The sequence below is a fragment of the Eubalaena glacialis genome, chromosome 15 (genome assembly GCF_028564815.1).
Source record: "Eubalaena glacialis isolate mEubGla1 chromosome 15, mEubGla1.1.hap2.+ XY, whole genome shotgun sequence".
In the NCBI taxonomy this organism is placed as follows: Eukaryota; Metazoa; Chordata; class Mammalia; order Artiodactyla; family Balaenidae; genus Eubalaena; species Eubalaena glacialis.
In genome coordinates, this window is record NC_083730.1 from 4,822,121 (window position 1) to 4,830,633 (window position 8,513).

Sequence of the window (8,513 nt, forward strand, 5' to 3'; positions counted from 1 at the left end):
TACAGCCCTTCCTGGCCTTTGAGCTAACCGCCCAGGCAGTGGAGGGAAAAGGTTCCTTTTCACTTCAACCAGAATGGAAACAAATGTTTCTGTTTGTCATGGAGGCTGTGCAATATGTAATTACCCAACACAATAGTGTTTTTATTGCTGAAAAGTGCAGTGTATTCCTTCCCCTGCGTCTGACCACGCATCTCACACACAAACACACACAGACACACACCACGCCCCTTTCCCATCCCGCCTGGAGAATTCCCTCTATGGCAGTATCTCTTAGATTGTGGTGAAGTTCAGTTTTTGTTTTTTGTTTTTTTTTCAATTTTCAAACCCTTGCAAAATAATACTTTTATATAATACAATAAACAAACACTGTATCTGTATTTAATATTTTTAATGTGACAAGTGAGATTGTTTCTTGCTTATCTGATTAAACAACCACCTTATTTGTAGGGGAAAATGTCTGCCTAAATATTTCTATGTTTTGTTTTAATAACATGCATAGTAGACAAAACACGCTCAGTGCTGTGGGAACGGGACTCGAAGAGATTATAAAGTGAGCTCAGCAAGCACGGTTTATTCCTTTTAAAGTTTTATGCAAATTAAAGCAAGTAGTGCTTTATTCATTTATAATCCCTCATCAGAAGTCAATTTTCACAATTTATCTTAATAAATTATAGTTAAAATGATCTTTTGATGAAATGATTCCAGATTTTATGCCCTGTTGGATTACAGGTGACAAACCTTAACTGCACAGAAATTGTAGGCAGCTCAGGCCACATGCTATGACCACATGATACCTGAACTGGTCCACGAGGGGTGGAGGATGTCAAGTGGCCACAAATGTTTCTAACCCTCCTCTCAGTTCTTATCTCCTCACAGGAAGTGAGTAGCAAGCAGTTCACAGATGTGCCACCTCCAAGAAGTCCTCTAGGCTTGTCTCCCATGGGTCTGCCCCCATGTTCGGCACCAGTCATCTGGGAACACCCAAAACAAATGCCTAGCATTTTAACTTAAATTATTGGAAGAGCAGCTATTTTAAAAACTTGATTTGGAAGCTGTTTTTTGAGCAGCTGGGGTGGGAGAGTTAGGCTGGAAATTTCTGAAACCAAGGAACATATAAAGAAACTAACATTTACTGTGCTAGTAACTGCAGTGTAGGGGGAAAATGCCACTCTGGCTCTGTAACATACGTGATTTCTCCCACCTTTTGGGTCCCGAAACCTGTGTTGAAGACGTTGATTCTTGACTTTGGCCTTAATCTTGCTCCTTGTGCTTTTCCAGTGGACTGTATTTCATTCCTCTTAAAGATCGCTGAAGTGAAGCTTCATGAGAAATCCCGTGGGAAAATGTTAAGAGCAGATGCATTTGCTGGGCCCACTTTGAGTCCCTTGGTGGGGCACCTGATTGGTGAGGAGTTCCGGTTTTTCTTCCTGTCTTTGGGAGAAGTCTCCATGCCCCCCCTCCTCTCTGCTTCTTCCTCGTGGTGCTCTGGGTTCAGCCTTTCTCCCTTTCCTCTTCTAAAACTGCCAGCATCCCCTGTATTTCCCACGAGTCTATGGTATTTTGTTATAGCAGCCTGAGCTGACTAAGAGGACTGCCCAGCCCTGGACGCTGTCCTTGACCCTCCCTGAGAGCGGTGGGCTCAGCAGTGCCGGGGTGCATGGCAGAGAGCCTGCTAGGGTGTGAGCGGAGCAATGCCGGGGCTGCCAGAGTCTCCAACCACCACTTACCTGTGAGTGCCCAAGGTGCCTCCTGGGCAGAGCTGCTGGAAATGGCATTGGCCATGAAGAAGGGAGCCAGCCGCTCCCCAGTAAGTCTGAACCGGTGGGAGGGTTGCCTGCGGGAACGGTCTCTCCCTCACCTCCTAGGCCCCGCTTCCCAATGTAGACAGCGCGGACTCCCAGCTAACATCTGTGCCTCTGCGTGTTGGGAGGCTCTGACCCTGCAAAGGCCTCCGTGCCTTGACGCGCCTTGCCAAGCTGCTTTCCTGCAGCGTCCGTTTGCTCTCAATGCCCTGAGCTTGTTAATGCTTCAGAAAGACACTGGAGCCAGGGCTGTGTGCAGGGATCAGGGAGATGCTTGTGGCACTTTGTGGTTAAGAAACTAAACTGGGGTATTTGGGCTCACTTGATTGCTTTGTCCTTTATTTTCCCCAATAGAAACCTGAGAGGAGGAATGGAATGCACTGTAGTTATGAAGCAAGAGTCAGGACAAATGGTCAGTTCTGATGTTCAAAATGTATTAACTTGAAAAGTACACAATCAAAGCATTTACCGAGTCGTTTTATGGAAAGGGATATGCTTAATGGAAATTACAACTGCCTTGGCAACTGCAAGGTGATTGGTCAGCACATTTCTGGAGAAAAAGGAAACAAAGCACATTTAGAGAACTTTCTGGAGAAAAGCACTGTGAGAAACACCCCACTCTTCATTTTTATGTTGTTCCAAAGCAGCTTGTCATCTGGATAGGTTTTCACAAGAGGAGTGAATTTTCTCTTAGCCACTTCAAATTATTTTCTCTCTTTAGGCCCAGCTTTATTTTATTGCTGTGTGTCAGGATATACAAATGGACCTGGCATTTGAATGAAAGTAAGTATGTGCTTATTGGAAGGCTCCCGAACTTGGAGCCAGAAGCCTGGGGTTAAGGTTCTGGTTCTCATGCTAACTAGTTGTGTAACTTTAGATGAGGCAATTACCTTCTGCCTCAATTTTCTCACCTGCAAAATGTGACATAAATGTTCTTCTTCAGGGAATTGAATGAGATAAAGTAGGTGAAAGAGTCTGTGAACTTGGCAGGGGATTAATGCACAGATGCAAATGTTTCCCTCTAAAAATACCTGCATTTTCACCCACTTTAAACCATGTAAATCAATCCCTTCTGGCCCATGCTGCTGAAGGGGGCTCCCCAAAGAGCAAGGACAGAGCAGAAAGGGGTGGAGGCCAGTGGGGTCTGCTGGATGTGGCCCTTTGTGGGGCTGGCTGGAGCAGAGCTGGGAAAAGGCATTCGTTCCTTGATAGGCACAGAAAGCATCTCTACTTACCGCTATTTTTTAAACTCCCCAAAGTCAGTTTTTCTCTCATCTTTTCAGTTTACAACTGAAAGAACTCTTTCTCTTGTGTCAAGAGTAAGGCCTGGCTCATAGAAGTCACGCTGAAAGTGTAGCTGGTTACGAGTATGATTCGATCACTATTACAACTTCTACAAAAGCCACTCGTACTGTAGCTGCTAAGGAGAACTGGCCCCAGACAATCCTGGAGGGAAGAATTCTACTTTGGACCCAGTCTGGCGCAAAGCAGGGTCTCAGTCACAAAACTCTGCTGACAGAGACATTGGAACCTCTGCCATCATGGCAGGTCCATCTGAACGAGATGGGCTGACAGAAAACTGTGGAGTAGTGATTCTCTGTGAGTCATCCCAGAATCATCTGGAGGCTTCTTCAAAGTGAAAATTCCTGGGTCTGGAATCAGGGTCTCTGGGGCTGAGCCTGCCCCCAACCCCCATGATTTCCGATGCACCCCAAAACCTTGAGGATAGCTTCTAAGTCTATCGTTGAGGAGGCCGTTACCAGTTGGCTCCCAGGGGCCTTGGCTGGAGTGTGACGCCTACAGAAGGTCTTTCCTCAAGCAAGCTCCTCTGAGCTGCAGGGCATTGAGTCAGTTTTTCTACAAAGGATCATCTTTACATAAAATAATGGCCTGCTGACCAATCACTTTTGCATAATAGACATGGAGGTACGACCTCTGTCCTTCCAACTTCTATTCCTTAACGTCAACTGTCACCAGCCCATTTACCAAACTCCCGACTGGTGGTCCAGAAGCATCGCTGCCCTGACCCTTCAGCTGCCTGTCCTGGCTGAGGAAGTGCCACTTTGTCCCCATTTCGCTGGGAAGCACCCCCTCTGACCGCTCCTTTCTTCCTCCCTCTCACCGTCCTAAGAGAATGCCCCTTGCTCAGGGCAAGGACAGAAAATATGTAGTCACTCACTCATTGTGTGATTGTTCATTGAGAAAAGTTCCCCCCAACTCCATTGAGATCATTCTAACTCATTTACTCTCTCTCACTCCACCTTTGTTGCCAAAGCTTGATGTGCCCTGAAAGAAATCTCTGGCCTGGGACAAGCAGAGTCTAGGACACTTACCAGCTGTCACATTTAAAAACATATCTCAAGAAACTGCATGACTGTTTTCAATGGCTATGGAAGGGTTTTCCCTGGATGCTTTTGCTCCCCTTCTTCTTAGCAGGACCACGTTTCCTCCCTCACATTTCTGAAGACTGGGGGTGTTTTGATTTGGTTTTCCAGTAGTGATGATGAGAAACTCGGGGCCATTCATCCCTTCTCACCTGTTCCTTTCCTGAGCAGGGTACCTGTGGGTGTTCTAGAAATATCTGCCTATCTGGAGAGGACCTGGCTGGCCTGGATCCTCGCCTTCCTTCAAACCATGTCTTGCAGGCACCACACGGTTTCAGAGAGCTGGCAAGAGTGGGCTAGGCTCTGCTCATTAGCAGTGCTTCGTATTATGTCATCACACCGTTTCCCCGCACGGAAGGCAGCATATCATCCCCAAACCTCCTTTCTTCAGACTCTTCGGCACTTCAAAACTTCCTTCTTTGCTACTATTTTCCTTCTCTCTAATCACTTTTCCTTTTATCCTCTCCAGCCTCCTGACAGGCCTTTGAAGGCAGGGAGATGAAACTGGAGATGTCTAACAAGGAGGCATGTCATTCTGAGAAAGCTACAAAAGTCTCCAAATTAGTGCTTTTTTAATCAATACTTTGACTCACTATAAAAAATTCCTGCTTACCTTCTGCTCCTGCCACATCTTTAATCTTGCTGTTTCCTCTGAAAATACTCGGCTGAACCCGCTGCAAGCCGGCCTTCCCCAGACCCCCTGGGGCCCCCGGGCCCTGTGGGTGCTCTGCTGTGCAGAGACCAGGGGACTCGGGGGCTGCCCTGTGAGGAGCAGCCTCTCTGTGGGCGGTGAGGCTGGTTCCCCGGGAGGGGAGGGGAGACCGCATCCCACGAGCACAGCTTCTCGGGGTCAGGGCGCTTGCAGCAGCAGAGGGGCCGAGGGGCCTCCTGGTCCCGCTTCCTTGCAGAGCGTCCTGTTCCACGGGTGTTAACGCTGTAGGCTTTCAGTTCTAGGAAGGCAAACTACAAAGCTTTTACAGGCAATTCTGATTCATTGCGTTTCTTTCCCACACGTTCTGTGGAGTTCTGTGCACCTGGGACCTCGCCTCATACCCACACGTTTTCCTAAAGGAGGCCAACGTCTACAGCAACGCTTGAGAAAGAAAGAGGCAAAGAGCAGGCAGGGACGTGTAGCTCGCACTTGACAAGTAAAATCGATGCACTCCGTGGGTTTTGTTCTTGTGGTAAATATACATAACATAAAATTTACCATTTTCAGGTGTACAGTTCAGTGGCATTACGCACACTGACGATGCTGTATGACCGTTTCCGTCTGCAAGTTGAGACTCGTGCCTGCTCTGGGGCTGCTGGGCCGAGGCAGTGTGGACCCTGGCTTGGTGGGGACTCTGCACCCAGCAGTGGCTCCTGTGACCCTCCCCGTCACCCACTGTAGAGCAGGGTCCCGCGCCGTGTGGGTGCTCTGCGAACATGGGCTTATTTAATTCCCATCTCAACACTGAGGCTGGAACGAGCTCGTATTAGAGATGAGAAAACAACATGTGAGGTCAAATCCGAATTCTGTCCAAGGCAGAAAACCCTCAGTCTTTTGACCTTGGCCTCCACTGGACAGAGATGAAACGCTTCATCAAACTCCACCTACGCGTCATGCGTGGGGCCAGTGGTGGCCACGATTCCAGTACTTCAGAGAGCTCCACTCTGAGCTGACTGCGAGTAAACACTTCTCCCAGGGGCCGCTTGCAGGGGGACCAGCAGAATCTCTCTGCATCTCCAGGACGTTTAGGGTGCACAGGGCGCTAGGAGCACCGTTGCTGAACCCAAACTCCTGGGAGGTCTAGGATGCAGGCTTAGACCGACCACCAGGCTTGGAAGGACGGGGTGGGCAAAGAGTGAAGAGCCCAGAGTGGCCCTGCACGGACGACCCAGTGGCATGCACGGAGGAGGTCTGTGTCTGCAGGACGCAGGCTCCCTCAGGCCGGCATGCTTAGCAGGACCAGGCGGCACCTTGCAAAATCATGCCCCTTTTATCCCGTTTGCATCCACCAAGTTCTCTGCACTCAGTCACAGCACCATAGGTTCTTAGATGGGAAGAAAATGTCATAGTAGCAACAGTGCCTGACGTTGTTTCAGCACTAACTATGGGTCAGGCATTAAGTAAACACCCCACATGTGTTGTGTCAGTTAATCATCTCCATTCTAACGGGGATGGATGACTAACGTGCTCATAACCCAGAGCTGCAGCCTAGGGTGTAGAAAGGCCAATAACTTGCCTGAATTCACGCAGCTTGTACACGGTGGGGTTGATGCCTGGGCCCTGGGCTGTCCGGCTCCAAGGCTTTCAGACTGAGCAGCAATCATTGCCAGATGCTGCTCCTGAGATGATGGGGTTCAACCTTCTCATCAGAAAACAAAGGAATGACAGGCCCATGATCAAGGACTGAGAGCTCTACTGTGTGCGATGCTTGCCTTCCCAGGCTCAGTTGGCAGGAAGAAAACCAGGTGGTACGGGTAACTGTAGCGATTGTACCATGTGATTTCGGTTCTGAGTCCTCTCCCATGGAAGCTGGGCTTCTAGGGGCCTCCCCGTTCTCTTTGAAGGCTGGGACGTTCTCTTGCTGCTTCTGCCCATCACGGCGCCTCTCACCACTGCGTCTTCAGTTGCCTCCGGCCCTGCCCCTCTGTCCGGGATGGAGAGCACCGAGGACAGGACACAATTAGGCGTCGTGATCCAGGTACCAGGTCATTAAGATGGGACTGTGGTCATGGGAGCTCAGAGTGTAGGACGAAGCACATAGCCCGGAGCTGTAGCATAAGGTTCCAGGGTTAGGATCGGATCTCCCCAAGTGGTGTATTGAGGCGGGTGTGCCAGTTTGTCCTGCTGGGGCGGAGAAGCACCATCACTCCAAGTGGGTTTTGGAAGATATTGACAGATGGACAGTGGGAGTAGGACCATGGCCAGGGGCAGCTGTGCTGTGGGGAACACAGGGTACACGATGAGGCCCCTCTCCCAACATGACGGGCCCCCCACTCCCGAGCTCTGTTTGGAAGAGTCTGAGAGAAATGGGGGAGGGGATGCCCAGTGCAGGTGGAGTTCTGTCTAATTCTAGAGGAGATGCCTTCTTTGAAAGAACAATCGATTCCCTCCTACTTATTAGTGAGGGCATCCCAATCATTTAGAACAGGAGGCTTTAGCTACCACAGATAGTGGTGAAAGGGCAAAGAGGCAAAGCTATTTGTAAAGACCTGAAGCGTGGCTGGCCTGAGTGACGAGAGCTGCGAACACTCCAGAAGACAGGGGCGTGAAGCTAATGCAGCAACTCCACCAAGAAAGGCTGTAGCCTGGAAAACAAATTACAGTGCTCTGCTTTCCATAATAAAGTAATTTATGCAGCCTCTTGGAGGGAAAATGGCCAAATTCTCTTCTTTAATAGCATAACAATGCGTAACTTTAAAAGTAGAGTCATCTGGGTCATTGGGGGTATTCACAACCCAGTTTGCTGAGGGCAGGGGTGTGCCCCTTGTTCGCTTGGTTCCGCTGGCATCTGGGAGCAGGCGGTGGGGACAGCAGGACCCGGGCTGGACTTGGGCATGGGCACTTCCAGCAGCCTCTGTAAAGCGCGTCGTCAGGCCGGCGTCTGCAGCACGCGCCTCTGGTGACCCCACTGCTCTGTTCCCTCTGGGGTACAGCCTGGGGGGCTCACCGCCCCCGCCCTGCCTGCCCTCCACCACCCAGGAGAGATGGCCTTGATAGATCCTGACATGACAACACCCAGCTGCAGAACAGTTGGTATATTACAATCCAATTTTTTTTTTCATTTTTTAAAGTTGAAATATAATTGGCATATAACATTGTGTAAGTTTAAGGTATACAACATGTTGATAATATAATATATATGATTCAACATATAATATATATTATATTATGATTACCACCATCGTGTTAGCTAACAATTCTATTATGTTACATAATTACCATTTCTTTTTTGTGGCAGGAACAATTAAGATCTAATCTCTTAGCATACATTTCAATTTTTCTTAAAGAATAAAAAGCACCTCTGTGTGCATGTGTGTATATACGAATATTTGAGAATATATGTATATACAAATATATGTATTTAGAACTCTAAAAGTATACACACAAAACTACTGATTGTGATTATCTCTGAGAGAGGGTGGGAAGGATAGATATCCACTTCTTAAATTATATCCTTCTGCATTATTTCTGATTTTTTGGTAATAATCATTTTTGGTAATTAAAAATTAATAACAAATACATATTTTAAAAGTCAAGGTTTTCAAAGTTTTCCAAGAGTCAGTTTTCAAAGTTTCCCAGGGAAACTTATTTTAAACTGTTAAATTTAATAAGATT